This window comes from Ochotona princeps, chromosome 5, assembly GCF_030435755.1.
Source record: "Ochotona princeps isolate mOchPri1 chromosome 5, mOchPri1.hap1, whole genome shotgun sequence".
In the NCBI taxonomy this organism is placed as follows: Eukaryota; Metazoa; Chordata; class Mammalia; order Lagomorpha; family Ochotonidae; genus Ochotona; species Ochotona princeps.
The window spans coordinates 17,738,555-17,763,102 of record NC_080836.1 but is presented as its reverse complement, the minus strand read 5'-3'; the positions used below and the strand labels follow the sequence as shown (position 1 = coordinate 17,763,102).

Sequence of the window (24,548 nt, the reverse complement as noted above, 5' to 3'; positions counted from 1 at the left end):
ATGTTTTGTACACTTTGTAAAAATGAAAAGATCTCTAAGTGTCCATTGATCAACTTCATATTCTTTTGAAAATCACTGCGTTTTGTTCCTCTCACAATTAACAATTTCAGGAGGTGTTTGGTAGAGCGTGATGAATATGGATCTTTGTCAGTCCTCATGAGAGAAAGTAACATAGTCTCATATCCCTTTCTATTGGGAGCAGAATTCAGGATACTCAGGTACTCAGTGGATGGAAAGAGTAGGCCCACCTGTGCTATCAGCTTTGTGGTATGTTTTGGGAAGTAACTCCTGGCCCCAAATGACTCTTCTTCTGGAAGTCAGAGGGTGTACCTTCTCATTTGTTATTGGCAGTGAAAGACTGTACAATCCTGCATTACTATCAATTGCAAACAGGAAAAATTTAAAGTTGTTGTGGCCCCTTATTGGCATATTATTAGCCAGTGCATCAATGCATTTATTACCCCAACCACCTCCCATCATGCTTCTGAAATAAACAATAAAATGATTGAGAGCCCTGCTATGTAAACTTTCGTATGTATTTTTGTTTCTGTGCATCCTCCTGAAGATCGTTTTCAAAATTCAGAAAGGAGCAGGAAAGGATCAGAAGAGCATGGCTTCCAAGAAGGGTTAAAGAAACATAAAGGGAGGGAAAACAGACAGAGAAATCTGAATGGTTTGTTTAGGAAAAAGGAACTCATGAGGGTGTAAAGAAAGCAGAAATGCTGGATTTCATAGCTGTGGTTTGGACTGTAGTAGCAGCTAGGAGGGTGAGAGTCAACTAGTAACCATAAGGTTGGGAAGGTTCTGGAATTCGGCTTGAGCACCAGAGAGAGTAAATTAATGCCTCTGATGTGTGCTTCAACAGCCACAGTGCAAGTCTAATAATACCTATGTATGCTGCTGAGGTATTGAAAGAATTATGAAAAGTATCTGGAGATCCCTGTACCTACAGCATCAGCACCACCTGGGCACTTGTTACACGTGAAATCATAAGCTCATACAGACCTCCTGATTCAGAAACTGGGTGTGTGGCTCCAGCAGTTGGGCCAGCTGATTCTGACACATGCTACAATCTGAGAACCCCTACAGTAGGTCAGGTGTCAGAACATGTCTTCATGAAGAGTTAAAGAATAAGTATTTAAGTTCTTGCAGGCTGTGAAGTTATCCTTCACAGCTGCTCTTTTTGCCATTATAGGAGAAGCAGCTGTAGATAACATATACATGAATATGTGTAACTGTGCTTCAGTAAAACTGTATTTATAGAAATGGGGTTTAATTTGCTTATAACTGTTCTAGATAATAATACTAGCTACCGTTTACTGAATGTATCTTGTGATATTCCGAAGGTTTTTAGAATATATTTCATTTATTTCCTCTAATGCTCCATGAAAGAGGCATTGTTGCCCCCTGTCTTATAGATAATGAAATGCACTTGAGACTTTGCCAAAGGCATAGTTAGTATCCTTAGAATTCAAACCATCTTTCATTGTAGAGATCACACTGTTTGCTTGGAAGCTGAAATACATAGACCTTAATTGCACCACAGCCATTTATACTAAAGTTCGGTAGGTAAAACTTGACTAATGTTCTCTCATTTTTGTTGAGCTGACTTTTTGAAGTTGTTATAAAGGGATAGTTGCAAGTGTTTTCCTTTAGTAATTAGTTATCTCAATCTTCTATACCCTTTTTATTGGTAAAACATTAAGTCTCCTAGCTGAGAGTTGAGATGACACCACTCTATTGTGGGTAATCAGAGTGAAATGATAGCTCTTTCAGAGAATAATGGCAAGAACATAGAACATACATAGAACATAGAACATACCTGCACAGGCTTTGGTTGTACAAAACTGCTAAAACTCAGCTGCTAAAACTCGGCTGCTAAAACTCGGCTCCTAAAACTCGGCTCCTAATATTGGAGTTCTCCTTAATAGGAGAACTTAATAGGAGAACTTAATAGGAGAACTCCAATATTAACATCTTCTTCTCAGTGTTGTCATGAGCTTGGCCATCCAAAGTTAAGTATGGAACAAAACTTAGTTTCCAGAGTTTTATGGGCTGACCCATGATCATAGTGATTGTTAATTGCACACTGCCTTTTATTGGCACACCACACTAAGTCCCTTACCTGTAGAATCTCCATTTACCATAAAAAATGCAGGAAGAAAATACAATTCTGTTGTACACATGGATAAGCAAAATCATAGCTATATGATCTCAGGTTAGGTTTGAACTTGAGTATGACTTCAAAAGTGTCTTACTTGGCATGTCATAGTGCTTCTCTTACTGACAGCAGGTATTGTGTTAATTTCTGACCTTTTAAGTGCTTTAAAATATCCGAATGGCAGTTCCTTCAAGTCTTAACTAAAAAACATTATCTGTTTCTATCTTAGAACTCCTTTTGCAATAATACAAAACTCAGACTAAAAATTTCAAGGTCTTTCAACAATATGGACAATGAAAATCCAGTGAACTTTCTAGTGTGCTTATAACTACTTGTTGAATAATTCTTCAAAATATGCAGGTTAAGAGCACATAGTCTAAAAACACAGCCTCTATTTTGACCTTATCCTTCTGTATGTGTCCTAGTACCCATTGTACAATTGATACTAACAAAAACATTTGAACAAAATTAATGTCTGCCGTTAGCTACCAGGGAAGCTCAAATGTTGTATTATTTTATTCATTGATGTTATTTGTTCCTGTTGTCTCCACCTGCCAATTCTAAAATTTACCACAAATCTTACTACAGGTCCTCACATTTAACTAGCTTGTCTTCAAGGACTAGTGATTCCAATGTTGCTGATTCTGTACCCTGGGAAGGGATAATTGAGGCATGTTGGTGGCTCATCTAAGAGTTTGGAAAGCACTACTGATGTTTGGTAGATTGGAGGGAAGGATACCAGACCTAATCCTATTTTCTTAAACAATGCTGGACTTCACTGTCTCAGGGTCCCGTTGAACTCTCTTGTGTGTTGATGTTTATATGATCAGAGAATCAAATATTAATTTACCCAGAAACTCAAACCATTTTGATATGGCTTTAGTATAAACCTGAATTTTCTTGAAAATCTTACTGGAAGGGTTCAACTTCATTTCATTCATAATTTTACAAAGAATCATTCACTCTTTCAGCATATCACATCATTGGCTGAAACAACACTTACTGTATTTGAGTTGTGTTCGCCAGAAACCCATAGGACTCTATTTTCATTATTGTGCTGTTTATGATTCTACATGTGAGCATTTGACCACTTCATTGTTTCTGTAGGATGGTAATGGTTGAGAATTTTCATATTGAGAAGCATGTTGTTGTATCATCAACTACATCCCCAGCACCATGCTCACCTTGGAAGAATTGCTAAGAGGCCTCACAGAATTCAGTGTACAGTCATGTAGTTGTACTCACAGCTCAGAATTGTCATAATGAAAGGGTGCAAAGCTAAATCAGCATAGAGAACAGGTATTCACAGTGGTGAAGGACACCAGCCATGAGTTTCCAGAGATGCTCTCCTGGTTATTCTCACAGTGCACACATAGTTCTCCCAACAAGTTGTGACAGCATGTGTAAAATTTTCCCCATTACATTAGCTCATCAGAGACTCAGTGCCCAAGATCTTATGAAACATTGGTCACAAGATGTCCTGTCTGGCTCATGTCAAAGTTCTGGATTCTCAAAAGGAAAGTGGGCATTCAGCATCAGCTGCATTGTTTGTACAGTTTCAGTGCCATTATCCACCCACCAGGTAGAGTAATGAGAATGTTCCCAAAATAGAGATGTCAACCAAGTGTAGCCTGGCAAACAGGCCTTTACTCAGGCCTGTTGTGCTAATTCTTTTCTGCACAGTATGTTAATCCTGTCAATTTCACTGGTAGGCAGTGTATGAGGAATTAAAACAGACATGTTTTTGAAGGCATTAGGTCTCATAGGTTTGGAATCATAATTTTAAATGAAATGACCTTGTATCCCTAGATCTTAGTATGGTAAAAATCTGCCTGAATGCATGAAAATCACAATTTTTATTATTAGTTTGATGCTCCCCAAATCTGCTTTTTATCAGAGATTGAAATTTAAAACAATAATGAATTCCTTTAACAATCTGTTAATGAAAAGGTAACAAAAAGAACATTTCATTGAGCTCCTAGATTCTAAACATGCCTAGGATTCCTGTTTTTCCCATTCAGTTTACCTGAAAGTTAATTTATGTGGCAAGTACTAAATAATTTTTGCCTTTATTTCTGCTATCAGTTTATCACTTCTATGGAAAATATGAGCATTAATTTTTCTATTAAACCTATATTATTATATTATTACATATTATTATTGATTAGAAATATTATTTTCCCTTGAGAAGGACAAATCATCCCAACATCAGAACGAAACACAAGGAAGTAGCACAAGTAACAGTGTAATTTGTTGTTATCACATAACCTTTGATAGCCCCTTGCTGTGGAATGAAATAATAGCTCCAGCAGGCACTTCCTAGGTATTCTATGCATAAACAACAGGTGTGCTGGTTAATTGTTTTCTCATCATGGTGCATATTTCACACCCCATAACTCCCAAATGAAATACCAAATGAATACATAAAATTAAATGACTCAAAGATTGAAAAGATTTACTCTCTTTGTGATAAAGTGGAAATCCATTGAAATTATTACGAGAAACTGTCACTATAATCATTATTATTAATGTCCCAAAATATATGATGTTTATTTTTGCTTTAAAAATTGACCTTATAAACAAACGTGACAACTCCAAAAAAAAAATGTACACATTCAAGGACAGTTAAGCGCCATACTTGGATATTAAATAAGGAAGAGAAATATTTCATACTTCCTTTCAAACGGATGGTTGAAAACTCTGTGGAATTGTAGCATTTTGCAGTGACAGTCTAATTTCTTGAATTGCTGTTTTCAAACTAGCCTTACCCTTTGCAAGTAAGAACAAGAATGTGGTTTGTCTAGATGCGATCGCATCAACAAATACACTTGTAGTTGTTTTATTGTCCCCAGTCTCAACACATTTCAAAGCAGATGAACCTCACTAAAGTTGGAGTAAGTGATTTTTAGCAAAGAAATCTGTTGTTTGAGATTGTTTGCTACCATCTGTTATGGAGCCAACCATTGTATTGGCATAAATCCATATGATTTGTCCCTCACATCTTAACACTAAGGATGGTATTTAAAATGAAATGCAATCAACAGTGAGACACAGAACAGCTCGTCAAGTAATTGCCTCCATTCTATTGAAGTCTAATGTTCTCTTTCCTCTCTTCTGTAACTTGCAGTCTATTACCCTGCTTCAATGCTCCTAGCTTTGGGATCCTCGTAGAAAAGCCCTAGGACTGTTTGGCAAATTCCTGTTGGCTTTGCTAAGGATGTGAAATTGTATATTTAGATATCAAAATCAGAAACTTAATGTAACTTAAGACCGCACTAGCTTTTACTTAGTCAACTCTTTTTCCCTCTAGCCATTTTGTCTTCCTCTTAAGGTTGGACTCGACTAAGCAGAGATATGCACTATGTCATTAACTAGGTTTGTCATAATCTATGCCATCTTTCATTATCATGCATTAAGATTTTGTGGATGGTCATTCTGGAAGTTCATATTAAATTTGGTGGCTTACCTTGAACATGCTATGTTTCATTAGCCACTCACCTATGTAGAGACACAGGAGAGAGAGAATAATTTGTCTGTGTCCTGTGGACAGTACAAGGACAACTATAACATTATGAATTCGAGTTCACTTAGCTTGAATTAGGGAAAGTTGGCATTAGGATATCATTCTACCAAAATAAGAGGGTTATTTTTAGCAATCTAATGCATGGGACTACTCAAGTAAACTGTTTCTTCTCAAACTTGTATGTTATGATTAATGTTTCAAGTTGACTCATTGGATCTGTTGGAATAGGAGTAAGCTAGAAATCTCAATTTTGTCAAATACAGCAATTTCTTGTTTCACTTATCCATGTGGGAAACCCTATCTGAATTCAGGCCTCCTTGTGAGTCAGTAGGAAAGCTGCAAACAACTTAGACATCCCTGAAAAAATGATCCAAAATTGGTTCCCCCAAATTAAAATATGGTTTAGAATTCTGTAATACATGACCTTATTTTAGAATCTTTCTGCTACTGTTTTTAGGCCAATGTTTGATGCTGGACCTCCCCCCCTTCTCAGTCAGCATATGCTAGGTTATGATGCAGTAACAAATAACCCCTAACATCTCAATTATCCCCTCCCTTTGGACCAATTGCCATCTGAAAAGAACAGATGCCCCTTTTATTTCATTGTGCTCTTGATTGTGACTGATACAGTCTTGCTTATTCTTGAATTAAAAGAAAATGATTCAGAGGATGCCTCATCACATCCATGAATGTTTTCAAGTCTTGTTACAAGAGCACTAGGAGGAAAATTCTAAATAATATTCTGTTAAGTGTTCTTTTTTGTGTATAATGATTAGCACCATCTACCTTTAAAATGCTTTCAGAAGTATCTTCTATAATATGTATCTGTCTTTTTTCAGAATTACAGGACCCTCTCTAAAAAATCTTTCAGTAAAAACACAAAGTTTTCATTCTCTTCATTCTCTGATTTAAAAAAAAAATCTTGTTTCTAAGTCTTATTAGCCTACCTGGGATGCTCCAGAATGCAGCCTGCTGGATGTGAAATGAAGGAAGGGAAGAGAGTATATGCAGGCTCTGAAACCTTTGTAAAAGCCTCGCCTTTACCTATGACAATGCTTTCTGTGCTGAGAATTCTGTTTTTAAAATGTGGTTCAAGTCTTTCAAAATGCAAAACACTTTTGAACAAGGTCTGACTTGCTCAACATTAACCTTGATAGGTGCAGGTCTGTCATGGGAGTGAATGAATACCTCTACTCCAGAGAACTGGGGACCTTGAACATCCAAATTGAAGTATACTGGCAGAAAATTACCTCTTCTATGTGTCCCCACTTCTGTCCCATCCCTATCTGTCTTTAAATTTTTAACAGATTAAATGAATGACTTAACAAAAAAGAAAAAAAAAACTAATGAGAAACTCTCTTCAAAAGCACTGTCAGATTTCTCACTTGTCACCACCTATGCCTCCTGGAAGAACAGCTCTGTGCTTTATGACCATGTATTGATCTCTGACATCTTTCTTGAGCCTTGTCTCACTCCTATAGGCAAAGGGTAAGAGTTAGATATAGTATTAATTTTCCAGACATCTGCACATGTTTTAATGGCCTTTTGAAGTTTGAAAATAGTTTCTCCGTGAGCCCACCACAGGGCTAAAATGCCATTAAGGTCTGGACTACAGCAGTACATAACAATCATAGCTGTAGGACTCAGCATGGCAATGAAAAGGAAGCTAATTTATTTTAGCAGAGACTCAAATGAGTGTTAAGTTGCTTACTTAGCAGCATTCCAGGTCCTAGAGCTCACTGGCAGGACTTCGGGTGACTGAAATTTATGCTTCCTCGCTCACATACAGGGAAATTCAGAGCCAACACAGAGGCTGCAAACCCACACTCAGCATGGAACCAAGGGCTTGAGGAGTCCCAAGATCATTGTGGTTTGTAAATGTTTTTCACCTTGACGAAACCTGTGGTTCCCATCTCAGAAAAATATTTCTAAATGCCTAAAAGACATAATGTAAAAAAATGTTTGGAATCATGCATGCATGCAAGGGTTCTTCAAAAACCTATATAGAAGTACCTATTATGAAAAACTCTGAATGAACTTTATTATATTGTTATAGCATGGGCATTTTGTGCTGGGGTTCAGATCCCACTTCAGAACAGAGACCTTGGGTTCCAGTCTTGGGCTTCATTTTATCTTTTTGCTGATGTATATTCTGGCTTCAAATAGTTGGTCCTGGCCATCCACAGAGAGAACTTGTTTGAGTTCTACGCTCCTGATTTTAATCTAGCCCTGCCTTGGCTATTTGAGATAATGAAACAGTGGCTCAAGGAGATTTTCCTTTTTTCTTTCTCCCTGTTCCTCTCCCTGACTCTCCTTATGACCTCCCCCTCTCTCCACTTCCTTTTTCCAGTCCATCTCCTCGTCTCCTTACACCCTCTCTTTCCTTCCCTTTCTCCCTGTCTCCCTCTCTTCTTTTCTCCCTTCCAAATACACAAAGATGATTTTTGCAACAAAATCAACTTAACCTTTTCTTGCATCTTTCCATGAATGTTCTGAAGAACCGTCATCATACTGTGCTATTTGGGGACCAATCACAAGAAAGACAAGCTATACATATTCAAAACAAAAGCAATGCTTGATCCTAAGTTGGTTGAATCCATGGAAATACTATATAGAGGGATGTTTTACACAATCAGTTACCAATACACTGAATAAAGTGTATTGTAGTTAGTATTATATGTGCATCATCTCTAAAGCATGGCTTCTAAAGTTTAAGGGGATATGTCTAACATGCAATTAGTGATATGCATATAGAGATACTTTCAGCTGTAATGGGAAGGATGCCTTTGATTGGTCTTTAATGAAAAATTACAGGATTAGGGGCTGACATTTGGCTGACATTGTAAAACATCAATTAGAATACCTATGTTCCATATTGGAGTTGTAGGGTTCAATGCCCACCTTTCACTCCCCAGAAAGGAGGGACCTGCATAAGAAGGGGAGATCTACATTGAGTTCCTGGATAGACCCAGCGCCCAGCGCTTTTATGACAGGTATTTTGTGAGTGAACCAGTGGATGGGAGTTCTCTCTCTGTATGTCTTTCTGGTTTGTTTTCTATTTGTCTCAAAAAAAATTTTTTTTCAAAAGCTGCAACTTCATAACTACTTTAGTTTGAAGCCTAAATTTAGAACAATAAAACTTTAGTTCAAATTTAGCGAAACCAAAAATGCCTTTTCCCGCCTTCAGGTTCACCAATACCTTGAATTCTATTCATGGATCTCTGAGTTCTCATATTAAAGCTCCTGAAGTATCAGTATTATTCATTTCTTAGCAGTTGAAATCCAGCCAGCATAGTGGTGCAACAAGTTATACCACCACTTGGGATGTCCACATCCCATATCTGATTGCCAGTTTGAGTCTCAGCTTCTATACTGCTGATCCAACTTCTGTTAATGCATCCTGGGAGCCAACAGATGATGTCTGGACCCCAGCTACGTAAATGGGATACCCAGATGGATTTCCAGGCTCCTGGCTTCCACCTGGGCCAGCCCTGGCTGTAATTATTTTTAGCAATGAATGAACAGGTAGGAGATCTCTCCTTCCCCCAGCCCACTACCCCTACTCTGTTGCTCTTTTAGGTATATTAAAATTTATAAATATCCAAAAATAAATGACAAGTTTGTATAAACAGAAGGACAATTCTATTACTTCTTCCTTGAAGAATCTAATGTGAACTTCAGAAAACGACTGCAATAAAGTGCTTTCTGTTTGGTATTGTTCCTGGTCACTTCTTAAAGCACCATATGCCTTGAGTTGTGTTCCTGGGAGGAGTGGTGGTGGATCCTGTGGGAGCAACAGCTCTGTTTTTTTCATAGCCCCATTATAACCAATTGGGGGGGGGGGGTGGGAAGCAGCCCTGGAAGGTTTATTTCCTCCTGTCTGAGGAGCTACCTGGTCAAGTGTTATGACTTTACCAGAGGTACTGACATCATCATTTGTTCTCATTACAGGCTGAAGTCCTCACAGATGGCACCTGTTTTATTTTTTGAAGCTTTCTGATAGGAAAGGGGAAATGGTTTCAAACGGGTGCTGTGAATATTTCTCTTAAGAGCCCACACTGATCCTCCCTCATGGAGCATAGCTTTAATTGAGGATAATTTCAAATTAACCTCTGCAGTAACATAATTATTAGAATTCCTTTCGACTTGAGAAGAGTGATATGTAAAACCAGCAATGTCTTTAGTTTCTTCTAACCTACTAGAGGAAGTAGTTGAACTTGTCCCATTACCTAGTGATAAAGCAGTGCCTCAGCATAGCAGTCTGTGTGATAAAATGATAATGGCAGCTGTGTGAAAGAATCTAATAAAGGAATTGATCTGCAGATTCCAATTCTGTAAGAGCCAACATCGATCAACATAAATGTCAATAATGAGATCGCACTGAGAGCCCCCCTAATTCTGTCAGATGATTCTAGAGTCCAGTAATAGGTTCAGGAAATAAAAAGGAGTTTAAATCTCACCATCACTCAGTTGACCAATGGCAAGCTACATGGCACTTTGGAGTCTCATGACACTAGCCACCTTGATTCTGGGTAAAATGAGGAATAGAGAAATTATTAGGATTTAATAGTGTTTGATTAATTACCAGTATTGTATAGACACTTGGAATTGTACTTGAAATAAGATCCTGTGGTTTAAAACACCTTGATTAACGAGAAACTTAATGCTATTCTGTACTCATGTCTACACAGTAAGTGGCAGGGGGAACTGACAATTCTCAGATTGGTCAGAAAATGTGATTTGGGATAAAATTCTAATCTTTGCCTGCTGTTTTATATACTTTCATTCATTGTTAGCCCAGACTTTTTGCTGCAAACTGGTTCTTAACTCAGTGTAGTGTGAAGAACCAGGGATAGAAGCAGAAGTGTTACCAAGTTTGTGTATCAGGATCAAGAAAACTAGGGGGTATTAAGGTATGTGATCTACTAAAGGCAGCGGGGTTGGGGTTGCTACCAAGTGGCTGGGAAGAGAGGTAAAGAGGTGAATGAAGGACATTGGCTCTGCTCACTTCCACAGGGGCCACTTTGGGAGGGAGACCAAGGTTCCAAGTCAGCAGGGCATTCTGTCCCTATTTCCTATTAGGCTGCAGTATATTCCAGGGTGTGAGCAGCCCTGCTGTGGGCACAAGAAAGGCAGTGGGCTACAGGCAGGATGTTAGGAATGACCACTTTTACCTTCTGAGCAATGAGGGAGCTTTGACTTGATACAGGCAAACTGGCTTTCTTGAGGTTGCTTGCCACCCTTTTTTCCCCTGCTTGTGTGTTCTGCCTCTCCCGGGTGTTCTGTTGTTGACTTTGTAGAGCTTGTCAGCTAAAGGGTGATGGAGTGGTGGAACTGAGTCTTGTATTAGAAAGCTGTTTTCAAATCCATGTTTAGTTTATAGTGATACATGTAATGCCAACAAAAATGAACAGAATTCCGGCTCAGTGCAATGGCCTAGCGGCTAGAGTCCTCACCTTGAACGTGCCAGGATCCCATATGGACGCCAGTTCTAATCCCAGCAGCTCCACTTCCCATCCAGCTCCCTGCTTGTGGCCTGGGAAAGCAGTGGAGGACGGCCCAAAGCTTTGGGATCCTGCATCTGTGTGGGAGACCTGGAAGAGCTCCTGGCTCCCGGCTTTGGATCGGCCCAGCACCAGCCTTTGCGGTCACTTGGGGAGTAAATCGTTGGACGGAGGATCTTCCTCTCTGTATATCTGACTTTGCAATAAAAAAATTAAAAAAAATAAATCTGAAAAAAATGAACAGAAAAAAATTATGTTTATTACTGAAAAGTTACACCAAAATTCCAATTTTCTAAATATTTGAGGTGTTTACCCTCATGGTTAAAATGCCCCTGTTCCAGATCAGAGTGCTTGGATGTTGTTCTTGGCTGAGCTCAGTGTTCTAGCTTCCTGCAAGTGCAGACCTTGGAAGGCAGCAAATAAGGGGTTAAATAACTGGGTCTCTGCCATGCATGTAGGAAACCTGGATTGTATTCCTGGTGTCCAGGTTCAACCCAGGCCCAGCTTTGGCTGTTACAGTCCTTTGGGGAGTGAGAGGTTTGGACATGTCTGTCTGTTTCTCTGCTTCACAAGAATAAATATATAAAAACAAATTGCATCCTTGCCACAATTGTAGGATTTCAAGAAGTCTTTGTCTTAAATCTCACCTCTTCAGTACATACTTGGGAGAGCTAGCATTGTTATAGTTATCCCCAAAATAAACCCTACCTGAGAAGAAGTAGCTGACTCTAACCACACCAAACATCTCAGGTTATGATATCTGAGATCAGGAACTTTTCTCCTCTGGACAGAGCCAAGGGAGAGGGTATCTCATTCGTGATGCAGAACCTAGGCTTTATCCTGAATGTTTAAAAGTCAGTTGTGTAGTTAACGTCTTCTTTGTTTTATGCATGTCTAGTTGTAGCATGCCAGACTCCACTGGATTGAGGCATTTGGGTGGTAGAGTAAGCATGCATACAATATGGGGACCTGGGCTCGACTCCATCATAGATTCTGAGGTCAGACTTTTCTGAGACTTCACCACTGACCTTTGAGTAATCTAGACATTTTGTCATGACTTAAATTTTTATACACAAATTGGAGAGCTTATTTCATCAGTTTTGTATCATTAGCAAGGGGTTGAGGAACAGACAATTACCATCCAACATCAAACAGCTGAATAAAACAATTGAAATTTACATGCAATAAATATTCTTGAAGTCCCTGGGCATTTGAGAAGAAATATTTGTGGTCTCCAACAACTACAGTCTTTGAAAAAAAATATGCTGTCTTTAAAAACCAGATGATAACTAACAAGTGTTCAAAGCAAATCCTTAATTTTATAATCATAATTACTTCTTTGGAACTTGAATGTCTGCCAGTTGCTCAAATGAATCTAAGAGCAGTTTCTTTTCTCTGTAATGCCTGCTGCTTTGTAATAGTTATTTATAGATCCATTACCAATTCCTCTGAAAAAATAAGAACTCGCTTTCAATATTCTCTGAGGTTGAAAACACTGCACATGAACAGAGAAAGATTGCTTTGCCTCTTTGAGAAAAGTTTGCATCAAAGCAAGTTTATGAAAATGAATACATCGTACGGGATTTGTGAAGATAGAATAATTTTAGGATTATGGTAACTGGCAACTGTCTCAGAAGAAAATAGAGAGATTATGTTATTTGTATTTATGCATCAAATGCCTGCTTCATACTTTACAATTTCCACCCCAGGAGACCTGGAGTTTCTCTTCTTCACCTCCTTTCTTGCTAGCAGGTTCACAGATTCTTGATGCTCACTCAGGTCTAGATACGCTTGAGGAAAACCAAGTGGTACGTGCCTGTTGAATCTGAAACAGAACAGGGGTGACATGGTTTCATGTCTTGTGGCAGATTTGTTTTTTCACTGAATTTCCCGTTGCAGTTGTAACTCCAAAATCTGTCATGAAGATGTTTGTAATAGCGTTTTCATGTACTTTTCCCTCGGATGATATGGTAGCAGTCAAATCAATGGAGGGTTTACTACAAAAACTCATGGGCAATTTTCAGTTGCAAGTCTTGACATCATTTCAATCTCAGCTTCTATTTTCCACAATTTTTTCTTGTAGTCCTGCACGGGGGTGGGAGGAACCCACAAAATGGATCCATAAATGTAGAATATTTTTTAACAAACTAATAGAAAAATAAAAGCAAATCCACTTGAGTTGATGAATTCCGTGTAATAGCTGGAAACTGCCATGTGCCAAGCAGTGATTTAACAGAGTGAAATGTGTTTTACAGCTAATCCTTTAATGTCTGTTTTACATATTACCCTTCCCACTGTTATTATTGAACACTATTGTAAGCTAGTGATTTTATGCCCCTTACTTCATATTGCTATTAGGAAACTGCATAAATAACAATTTCCAATAGCTTGTGTATTATACTGTGAGGAATTTCTTACCATGGGATATAGTAACAGTGGATTTAAAAAGAGAAAAATCTGGTTTGGGGATAAGGAGAAATGTGATGTGGATCTGAAGCAAAAACATGCTGAAGTCATAAATTTGGAAACCTGATGACACGAGTTATTATAAACCACCAAGTGAGACAATGGACTCTAAGTGTTCAACCAGAAGTTGCATTCACATGGCACCTCTTCACTAATGCTTTCAAATGAGCAGGACTCCAGAAACGTGTCCTATTAAAGCCAGGACTGTAGAATGCATTCATTTTCATCAGCCCTGTAATCTTTCTCCACCAGCTCCCTGGCAGTGATATACTGAGAGTGAGTCTTAAAATCTGTGAAGGGCTCCGTGGTTATGTAATCTCCCAAACTCTGAATTGTTTGTTCAGACCCTTTAATAATATAAGGAAACACCCACCTTAGGAACAACTCTACATGATTATGAGTATTCTATAAACCATTGCAAGACATGCTTCCCTTCCTTGGAGATGATCGCTTGGCTTTAATGTTTCCTTCTTAATAATTGTAAGGATAGAACTGGGGTAGGTGTGGTTTCTTTCCAACCACATGTGCAACATACGGAGTTCTTTGGCCTCCCAGAATGACTCACTCTGTGTCTTCCTGATTAGTGAATACAGATCTCTAACTTGCTGGAAGCTTTCTGCACAGTTCTAACATATAGCGTAATTGAGGACCCTGAGCAGAACTCTCCTCCTGAGAACTCCTCCTGAGAGTAGCGTCAATATTTGCTGTGTCTCTGCTTCTTTCTGGGGCCTGAACTACTCTTCATCTTTTCTTTCTATACATAGGTAGCTGTCACAAATACCTAAAACAAAATTCAGCCTTAAAGGTGGGCAAGTAGTAGAGGGGAAAGCCTAGGCCTTAAAGAAATTGATCCATTCTATCCCCGACTGGGCTTCCTACTTGCTCACTGCATGGCTTGACCAAATTTCCTAATTACACACTCATTCCTCTCATCATCTCCCTGCTTGACTTCACCTCTATGATCTTGCTGAAATTGTGCAGAAAATTATCACATCCTCGCATTTTTGGACTTCTCTTTTTTTGTTCCCCATATGGCTTCACCCTGCAAATAACCTTAACTCCAAGATAATAAGAGGTGGACATTTGGGGAGGGGATTCATAGCCCGTAAGGGTAAAGTCCCCACCTGTGAATTTGGCTCCCTTAGAGACATCAAAAAGTGCCTCGTCCATCACACCGGGTGAAGACATAGTGAGAAAGTGGCATCTGTGACATCTGTGAACCAGAGGTAGGGCATCACCAGATGCTGACACTTCACCGGTGCACTTTGATCTTGGACATACCAGCACCTAGAACTGTAGAAACTCAATTTCCTATAAGGCATATTCATATACCACCTATTATATGATATTGTCCTACATCAGCTGAAAGAACTGAGACAGCTCCTTCACAAGTGATCCTTTCTTATTTAAAAAATGTGTCCTAGAAGCCCCCTGCTGGGCAACATATGGCATTGCACATTGGATATACCTGGGCAACTTGTCCTTCTGCATGCCCCTTGGTGGTGGGGACTGTGTGTTCTTTCACCATTGCACCCCAAATATAAGCCTGGGTAACACAACAGAATGGTAGAGAATGAGATGCCAAGTTCAAGTCTTTGACAGACTTAGTTCCCTTATTGCTCAGGTTCCTCCTCAGAAAACTGAGGTGATAACATGTGCAACCTTGAAAGGTGACTAAAAGAATGAAATTTTTAACATATTTATTTATTTATTTGACAGTCTTCACATAATTAGGGTAAAAAGGTTCAAGCACTACAGGAAGATGGGCAAGACTGTTATTTCTATATTGTTTCCTTCATATATCTGATTAAAAGGGGGATTTTAAGGGAGAAGCCCCACCCAGTCTCCCACCCACCCCAGGTCCCAGATGTGGGGCATGCTTCAAGGGTCTTGCTCAAGTGATTTTGATAGTTCACCAGTTCTGAATTGCTGCCAATTTTGCCACTCCAAGCACGATGAGGTGGTTGGAGAATCCACTGATTGACATAGTCCATCATAGAGTCTCCATTTGCCCAGTATTTTCATTGCCAACATATAGCTGAGGTGGTTGATTGACTTGTTCTGTCCTCTGTCTTTTGATGGTTAGGGTTCAGAGTCCAGACGCTCGGTTGGGGGGATCCCCAAAGAAACTTTGTGTGAGGTGTTCCCAGACCAGTTTCTTGTATGTGCTAGCAAGAACAGGGCCCGCCATAGTCCATCGCCCCAATCAGCTGGTGGTTGCAGTTGCTGGTTTGGGTCTGTTTCCATCCCTGTCTTCCACTGGAACCAATGGGTGTTTGCAGTCCAGCCTGATTCTGCCCAGCACATACTCGGCCCTAACACAAACCAGTGGGAGCTGCAGCCTAGTCAGAGCGACCCACAATAACCCCCACCAGGCGCACCCCCTACCCTGGTTTGCCAGTATGTGTGGCAGACTAGTCCAGTCTGTCCCACATCCCATTCGGCTCTCATACATGTCTATGGGTATTATAACCTTGTTCCATCTAACCAGCCCAACTATCCAGCCCTCACGGATGTTGTTGAGTGTCTCACTGCCTAGCCACCCCAGCCCCTGTCCTAGTTTTCGTGCCCTTCAGTGGGAGTGGTAACCTAAGAGGGAGGAGCCCACTATTTCCCTCCCAGGCCACTCCCACTCCCAGATTATGCACTCTCCAGGTGGTTCTGTGGTGTGACTTGAGAGTATTAGCCCCCCCCCCCCCAGTGCCAGCTTCTGCCAGCTTATGCTGTGGCTAAGCCTAAACAACCCTCACCCACTCTAATTGTAGATTGCACCAGTAGGAATAATCAGCCCATTCTGGTTTTTCCCTGATCTGGTCCACATGAGGTGCACAGGTGTTGTAGCCCTGCCTAGTCTGATCTGACCCCATCCCAGCTCAAGCTCTCCAGTGGGAGTAGCTGTCCAGCAAGGGAACCACCCCTTATTCCCCTGCTGGTTCACATGAATACTTAGCACTGTCTCTGGCATGTAGTGGGCACTATGTAAATGTTTGTAGGCTTTCTGTTTAGTTTTATTTTGGGGTTTGATCCAAATTTATATGTAAAATTGAATTTCTCAGAAAAATGTAGAGATCTAAGAAGGAAAAAAAACAACAGCATCAATCATGCTAATCATAATATCAACAATAATTAGCTTAACGAAGTAATAAGCCTGTTTGATAAATGAATAAATTACATTTGATTATAGCAAGCAAAGGTATTATGTTATTTAGAGATTCTGCCTGTCTCATTTCTATGCAGTTCAGTTTGTGGTCTAATGAATTTATACTGTTATTTTAATAAATTATCAATAAGAAACCATCACTGGATTTAGTTGTGGCCTCTGTAAACAGACTGCCTGCACCTGAAATATTACTTGTGAGCTTGGGTAAGATATACTTAAGTTTATTCATCTTTAAGAGGGGGAAGGTAACTAGAGATTGCTTAGAGTAGACCTTGATGACGACTTAAGAGGGAAATGGAGGGGGACAGTAAATGCTGAAAAGAGCTCAGTAAATGTTCAGTAGCTGTGATGGTTACTATTATTATTTGTTTCTCAGTTGTCTTTAACTTAAGATAAATCTGGTTGGGGAAATTCCCTAGGCAACGTAGTTCATCTGCTGGGAGTGGCCCAAACTGTGGACTTCACATTAATGGGAGAAAAAAAAATTCTCAAGAACTTGCCTTTATTGAAAATATCAAGGAGGCTATAATTTCCTTTCCTTTTTGAGAAAAACAACCAAAACATGCTAGAAAAAAAGGAGGATCCTGGCTCTCCTACTTCCTAGAGGCTCTGTAACCCTAAAACTTTGAATAACCTGCTTAATTCTGTTCTCCTGAATTCTTCATCCGTAAACACAGAGATAGCAACTTCTCCATAGCAGTGTGAAAATTTGTATGACCATCTTAGGGAAGGGAGTGTTTTCTTCACCCACAGAGCAAGAGGTAATTCCTTATCGTCTACTAGTCCATTGAACTCCTCATGAATGCAGTTTCTGATAGCCTGATAAAAATAGAAGGTCAAATTTTGGTATCATCACATCCCAATCTTTTAAGTTTGGTGAAATCAGATAGAAAATGCATTTCCCTGCATGTAGAAAGCCAAAAGCTTCAGAAAGTCAGGACTTTTCAAAAAATGAAGCTTGATTAAAAATGTAAAATGCAGAGTGGATAATTTTACGAAACAGCAGGGGCAATTGGAAAGCATTCATTAAAGTACCTGTTAAAGTAATTAGGGATAAAAATGGTAATTTCAGGGAACTTTTGTATCTCTTAGATCCAGGAATAGACTCAGGCTGGGCTGAATCACTTCCTCCCTAAGATAAGACTCACAGAAAAAGACAAAAGGGAAGCATCAAGGTCTTAGAATTCTTGTCTTAGGTCTGGCTGGCCTTCCCTGGGCCCCAACTCTGCATCCTGGTCCTTCACATGCTTTCATTTTGCTGTCACGCTGTGTCTCACCTATGTCTGGGGTGTATGTGTGTCTAAAGGACTTCAGACCAGAGATCTGAAGGGGTGGCAAGAGAAACACAGTCCCTGTTCTACAAATGCTTCTTGTGCACAAAATGTTATCTTTCACAGCTTTAATTATATGACCACTATCAACACCCCTACACCTATTTCACCTTTACCCTGGCTTCTTGTTGTATTCTTTAAAAAAATATTTAATGGTTTATTTCAAAACTTAAGAGTTATATGTATAAAGAGAGAATCAGAAAGAGAGAAAGGAGAGAGAGACCTTCCACCACTGGTTCACTTCCCAGGTGGCTGCAATGGCCAGCAGTGGACCAGGCTAAAGCCAAGATCCAGGAACTTCATCTAGGATTCCCATGTAGGGGGCAGAGGTCCAAGCACTTGGGTCATGTTTTACTGCTTTTGCATGAACAGGACCTGGAGCAGAAGTGGAAAGGCCAGGGGTGACTGCCACACCACAACTCAGCCCCTTGCAGTCTTCCAGCAACAGTCACAAGTCCAACATTCTACTATTTCAGTGTAGATATAGGCATTATATTTATAGGCAGGCAATGGTAGAAAATCATATTGTCAGGTAATATTTCACAATTTCATTAGGAGTCCTCTTTTTATTTGGGAGTAGAGATGCATACTAAAACATATCTTCACTTCCCAATATGCTGGTCTTCATTACACAGTTCATCTATGGGAATAGTGTATTCTGTCTTAGGAATTGTTTTCTCTCATCTCTGTTCAAGTTCCTCATTGTTTTTAAAAGTTCCGCTCATGAAGCTCCTTGAGTCTCAAAGTTCACAGTAAAGACCCTGTACAAGGTATATGCTTCATAAATGGTTTTGTTGCAGTAATTAGGGAAGATTAGCCATTTCCATCCTCTTCCATCTTTCCACTGGTTTTCAACCAGTGAGTTCTTCAGGACACCATCAACAGAACCATAGCAGACAGCACAGGTTCGATACTCTAGGCATCTGCTAAGCTGTAGAGATGGTGAGTAGACTTCCTAGTCAAATAACCAAATGATCCTTCCTTAGACAGCCATTGGATGAATCACATTGTTGCGATGATAGCAGGGGCTGTGAAAGAAGGTTGACTATAACATGGGAGTCATTGTTTCAAAAGTATTTTATAACTTTGGGTCCTGGAGAAGTCGAAAGGGGGATGTTTAACCACATCATTTGCCCAAGCACCATTCAGAACTAAGCAGGGTGCATATAGGACACTGAGATTATAATACAAGGCAAGGAAAGAGTTGTCATGGAAAATAGTTATTGTGGGTGAGTGAGTGCCCAATAGGTTTTGGCTTACTTAGCCTATTCACCGGGCAACAGGAGCGTGGTTTTGGTGCATGTCTTGAGACTTGAGATCCCCTTGGTTTTGGCATATGCCTTGAGACCCTTCTCCTGTCTCCATGGCGTGTTGAGACCTCTGTGGACCGATGCAATTGACAGGAGGCTGGGACCCTCCAGGTATTTCCCTCCCCCTCAACCACTCCTGGTAGTTTGAATAGTTTCCAGTGACTTGGTCACCTTCTCCCCTGCCTACGCCAGCCAATATCCATCTTGTGGTAATCTTGTGATAGTTTTGTAATACACAGTTCCAGAATGTGGGTGAGTTATATAGGTTATGGTGGGCTACACAGTGCCACTTGGTAAAGTACGTGACAGTTGTTCTGATTGGCTAGGCTTATAATATGCAATACTTATATCCAATAGAAATATTGTTACTACCCTGAGGCTTATTTTCCCTGACCCCGTCTCATATATGCCTGTGCTTAGTTGCTAATAAATGGACAAGGTCACTATAACTGTCTCTGGACTTCTCTTTTGACAGTACTGCCACCACACATTACCTGCATGGGTAGTCTACACCCAAGACCTCCCACAAGTCATTGCAGCAGAGAGTGCTATTGATGGATTAAAAAATATAGGCACAGATATTTCATACAATGAAATGAGATCGAATCATTCTGGGATGTACATTTGAAAAGACCTCTGGCATGTTCTAACAATACATCCATTGTGTCGCATCAGCTAGATGGCTGGGGCAGATATTATGTTTTATCTTTGTATCCCGAAATGGAACTAATGGCATAATTAATTAAACATCAGCTTTTATCCAAAAAAGATTTTATCCTGAGCTCAAATTTTTGTCAATCTAGGGAATGACCATATCATACTCAGATATGTAATATGAAGTCATATAATATTCAGTTTTATAATAAATTCTTAATGCAATAGAATAAAACCTGTGAAATGTGAACCCAAACATCTTCTACAGTCTGTTGATGAGGTCTGGAAGAGCTGATGGAAAAATCAGCTTTTTGAAGGTGTCAAAAACTAAGGTTTGAATGTGATTAAGGCAAAATTTTGAGGTTTTTTGGGGGAAAGATTCTTTGTTGAGTAAAACTCTTACTGAGAAAAATTATATTCATCAGATTCTGATCTGTTTTCGGGAATTTTCTTGAACTTACTTTTAGAATTCCTTACGCAAACCTATGAAAATTGCTTTATTACTCAACAGGAGAAGCAAAGCTTAATCATCTGGCTATGTCTAATTCAGAGCCATATTTAAAATGCTTCTCTTTAGTGTATGCCAGATTTGTTACAAATATTCTCCACCCTGCAACATAATTACCCAGGAAGATGAATTCACAGGAAGCTGTAGGAAGTTAATAACATTAAAACATGCTCAGGAGGGCATTTGGTCTATCATTTAAGATACCCACGTTCTCATCAGAGTACATGGATTCAGTTCCCTAGTCCTCAAGACTATAACTCTACCTTCCTGCTAATTCAAACTTCGAGATGGGGTACAAAAGTGCTGCTCAAGTCATCGGAATTCTGGATCCTACATGAGAGACCTCTGTTATGTTCTTAGCTTCTGACCTGAGCTGTAGCCCAACCCTATTCATTGCAAGCATTTGAGGGATGAGCCAGCAGATGCCAGTTCTCTCTCTCTCTCTCTCTCTCTCTCTCTCTCTCTCTCTCTCTCTCTTTCTCTCACTGCCATTTTAGATAACGTAGCATGAGAAGGTGCACTAAAGCTCAACTCACAAGGGTAGATGAGCACATTCCAGAAACACACAATAGTCTGACACAGAGGAATGGTCAAACTGTTATGATGGAGTGGAAGTATCTTTTATTTCTCTCTGGAGTGGAGATATGGGTGCTGTGAGTCTCTGTTTCTAAGACAGGGGAAATCTCAGGTGTAAGATCAGGTAACTTATGGTGGTCAGGTACTTCATTCACCCATCCTGGGTAATTTTGCTGCCTTCTGTATCTGAAATGAAAGAAAGCATGTGGATATCCAGGATCTATTAGGATATGCAACTTAAGAATTGTAAGTATAAGCTGTTTCTGGTTTGAAATTTTATGTAGAGAGACATTAAAATCCAGCATGTTCTATGAATAAGTGTTTGACGGAGCAAACACCTCCTAACTAGGCTGGTGGACTCTGTGTGGGACACAATAATGTTCTTACTGATAATCACTTGAGTTTTGTGTATGTACCTACCCAGTTTCCTCTGAGACGTGAAGTAAGCACATACAGCATCAACAGTTTGAAAAAATATAATGAGATTACTTCAAAAAGTTCACCAAGTAGATACTTAGTAACCCACCTTTCTATCAGAGTATCTGGATCTACTTTCTAACTTGCTCCTGACTCCAGCTTTCTGACGCTGCAGACTTTGAGAAGCCACAATAACTGCTCCAATAATCAGGTGCCTGCCACCCATACAGGAAACCTGGATGCATTCTCACTCCAAACTTCTTCCCCATCTCATCCCTGGCCATTATGAGCATTTGGGGAGTGAAGCAGTCCGTGGGAGTTCTGCCTGTACCTCTGTGCTTCAGATACAGAAATATTTTTTCATGAAAAAATACCCACCATAAACAACCTAAGTGTACATTTTAAAAAGTTCTACTAAGCATCTAATTCCTTTCTGCCACAAATATTTTGAAGCACTCTCATAACATGTATATGTACACATAGAAATGAAACTGCTTGCTTTTCCTATAGGCTCTTGTGAGTTTCATAGTTTTTTTCAAAGATTTATTTATTTATTCTTCTTGGAAAGTCAGTTATACAAAGAGGAGGAGAGGCAGAGAGGAAGATTTTCTGTCTGCTGATTCACTCCCCAAGTGGCCTCAATGGCTGGAGCTGAGCTGATCTGAAGCCAGGAGCGTCTTCCAAGTCTCCCACACAGGGGCAGGGTCCCAAGGTCCTGGGTCATCTTTGACTACTTTCCCAGGCCATAATCAGGGGAGTTGGATGGAAAGCAGAGCTGCCGGGATTAGAACTGGTGCCCATATGAGAGCCTGGCGTGTGCAAGGTGAGGACTTTAGCCAGTAGGCTACCATGCCTGGTTCACTTCATAGTTTTTATTTTTTCTTTTTAATTATTTATTATTTAACTTCAGTAATTACATTGTATTATGTGACACAGTTACATAGATACTTGGGTTCTCCCCACCCCTCCCCAAACCCTCCCACCATGGTGGATTCCTCCACCTTGTTGCATAACCACAGCTCAAGTTCAGTTGAGATTTCCCCATTGCAAGCATATACCAAACATAGAGTCCAGCATCTTATTGTCCCGTCAAGTTCAACGGCTTCTTAGGTATACCCTCTCTGGTCTGATGACAGAGCCAGCAGAGTATTATCCCAGTCAATTGAAAGCTCCAACATACCATCAGCAAAAATTTACATCATTATGGAATTAATTGACATAGTAATGAGTAACCAATATGTTAAAAGTAAATGCGGGTTCCCAGCCACCTTCTGTGACCACCTCAGGAAAGTCTTGTGAAGAGTAGCTACTCACCTACCATTTTCTTCGCCACAGCCTTCACACAGAAGTAGGTTCTATGTTCCTCTGAGTTCACTTTTGTCTGCCTGATCTACATGGGAACATTCCCAGCAGATGATTATTCTATGCCTCATCCAATACCAACTTTCCCTTTTCACAGTAGGTAGGTGTCAGGCTGCATGGCATGCAATCTCCTTTCTTATTAGCTGTTACTTTCTACTCTGGTTATGCTTCTCCCTGCTTATAATGGTGGATTAAGAGGCCACCTCCATCCATCTCTGTAAAAGATGGGAATCTGTGGTACAGTGGTTCAGTTATACCCCCCAGATTATGTAAGACCTGTGGCTTAAATAAGGCTGGAGTCAAGGGCTGCTTTCGTTTTGACTACCAGCACCTGCTTCCTCACAGACCTTGCCCTTTTCAAGCATGGGAACCGACACTTGAATAATAATCACTTGAACATAACATCTTTAGGAGGACAGGTTCTACATGCACATATTCATGCAATAAGTGAAAGAGTGACATCATCTGTCTGAGAAAGAAGTGAGCAGTATGATCACGAACTGAATAAGAAGTCAGGACATCTAATCTATAGCAGACACATCTCCCAAATCACATGATATACCACTCAAAACCATCATTTCTTTAGTTGAATGTCATTTCCCATAACTTCTTAAACGATTTGCTTATTGATAAATGTATCCTTAGGTCATATATTGTAATTCACCTGGCATCCTCTCAGTCTTAAAAACTTATACACAGGTGGGGAAATATAAAGTCAGATTTCTATAGAATCTGTATCAAGCATTAACTGGGGACTGACTGAGTACAATGCACTGTGACAGGCCCTGGGGAGTATATGAGGAGAAAAACTATCTTTGTCCCCAGGCATCTCACATTCTAGAAGGATCTGAAAGTAAGGGTTATAAAAATGATCCAGAAACAGAAACAATGTTATGATTCTAGTTACCTATTGAGGTCTTAACTCTGTTGGAAAAATTTGTGTTTTCAAAGCAACAGGCAACCATTGTAAGATTTATTCTCAGGTTTGTCAAAACTCCTCCACACACAAAGATAGAGAGAAAGCAGCCTTACCATGTGAAACAAATAATGTTTAGCCAGTGAGAGAGGGAGAGGGAGAGAGAGAGAGAGAGAGAGAGAGAGAGCGAGCGAGCGAGCTGGTCTAACAGGAAACACTCTCTTCATGTCTTCGAAAGGAGGGAACAGATATTTGTAACAGCATGCACCTGTCAGTAGGTGTTGAATATTCATTTGATGAGCATGGGGGAAGTCAAGTTGGGGTAAGGGAAAATATGACTCATTTTAGTGTAGTTTATGATCCTTGTTTGACAACACAGTAGATCTGCAGGGACAAAGTGACCTGTGGGGTAACTCCTACACTCTCAGCTCATTGCCAGACTAATAGGAGACAGAGTACCTTGAGCCATTTCCTCATCACCCTCAGTGTGCAATTGGGCCTCCCCATGGAGGAAAAGGAGTAGGAAGACTTTACAGAGGTGAGTGAAGCAGCCTTATACACATTTATACTTATTTACTCTGAAGCCACAGAAGTTGCACCCGAGACAAATCAGACAACTGGTGCTATTTTTAAAAATGTCATCAGTTTGGAAAAATATTT

At 39.9% G+C, this 24,548-nt stretch overlaps 1 protein-coding gene and 1 long non-coding RNA gene across 5 annotated transcripts in view; one reads left to right on the top strand and one right to left on the bottom strand.

Annotated features, from left to right (window-relative positions):
- Window positions 1–24,548, top strand: part of NCKAP5 (NCK associated protein 5) — an 845,136-nt gene that overhangs the window by 695,057 nt on the left and 125,531 nt on the right. The gene's annotated exons all lie outside the window — the stretch shown is intronic.
- The window catches only part of LOC131480357 (uncharacterized), a 51,949-nt gene that overhangs the window by 25,912 nt on the left and 1,489 nt on the right, over window positions 1–24,548 (bottom strand). Inside the window, exon 2 of the long non-coding RNA XR_009245429.1 lies at window positions 7,396–7,620. This is a non-coding gene — a long non-coding RNA (uncharacterized LOC131480357). The remainder of the gene's footprint in view (window positions 1–7,395; window positions 7,621–24,548) is intronic.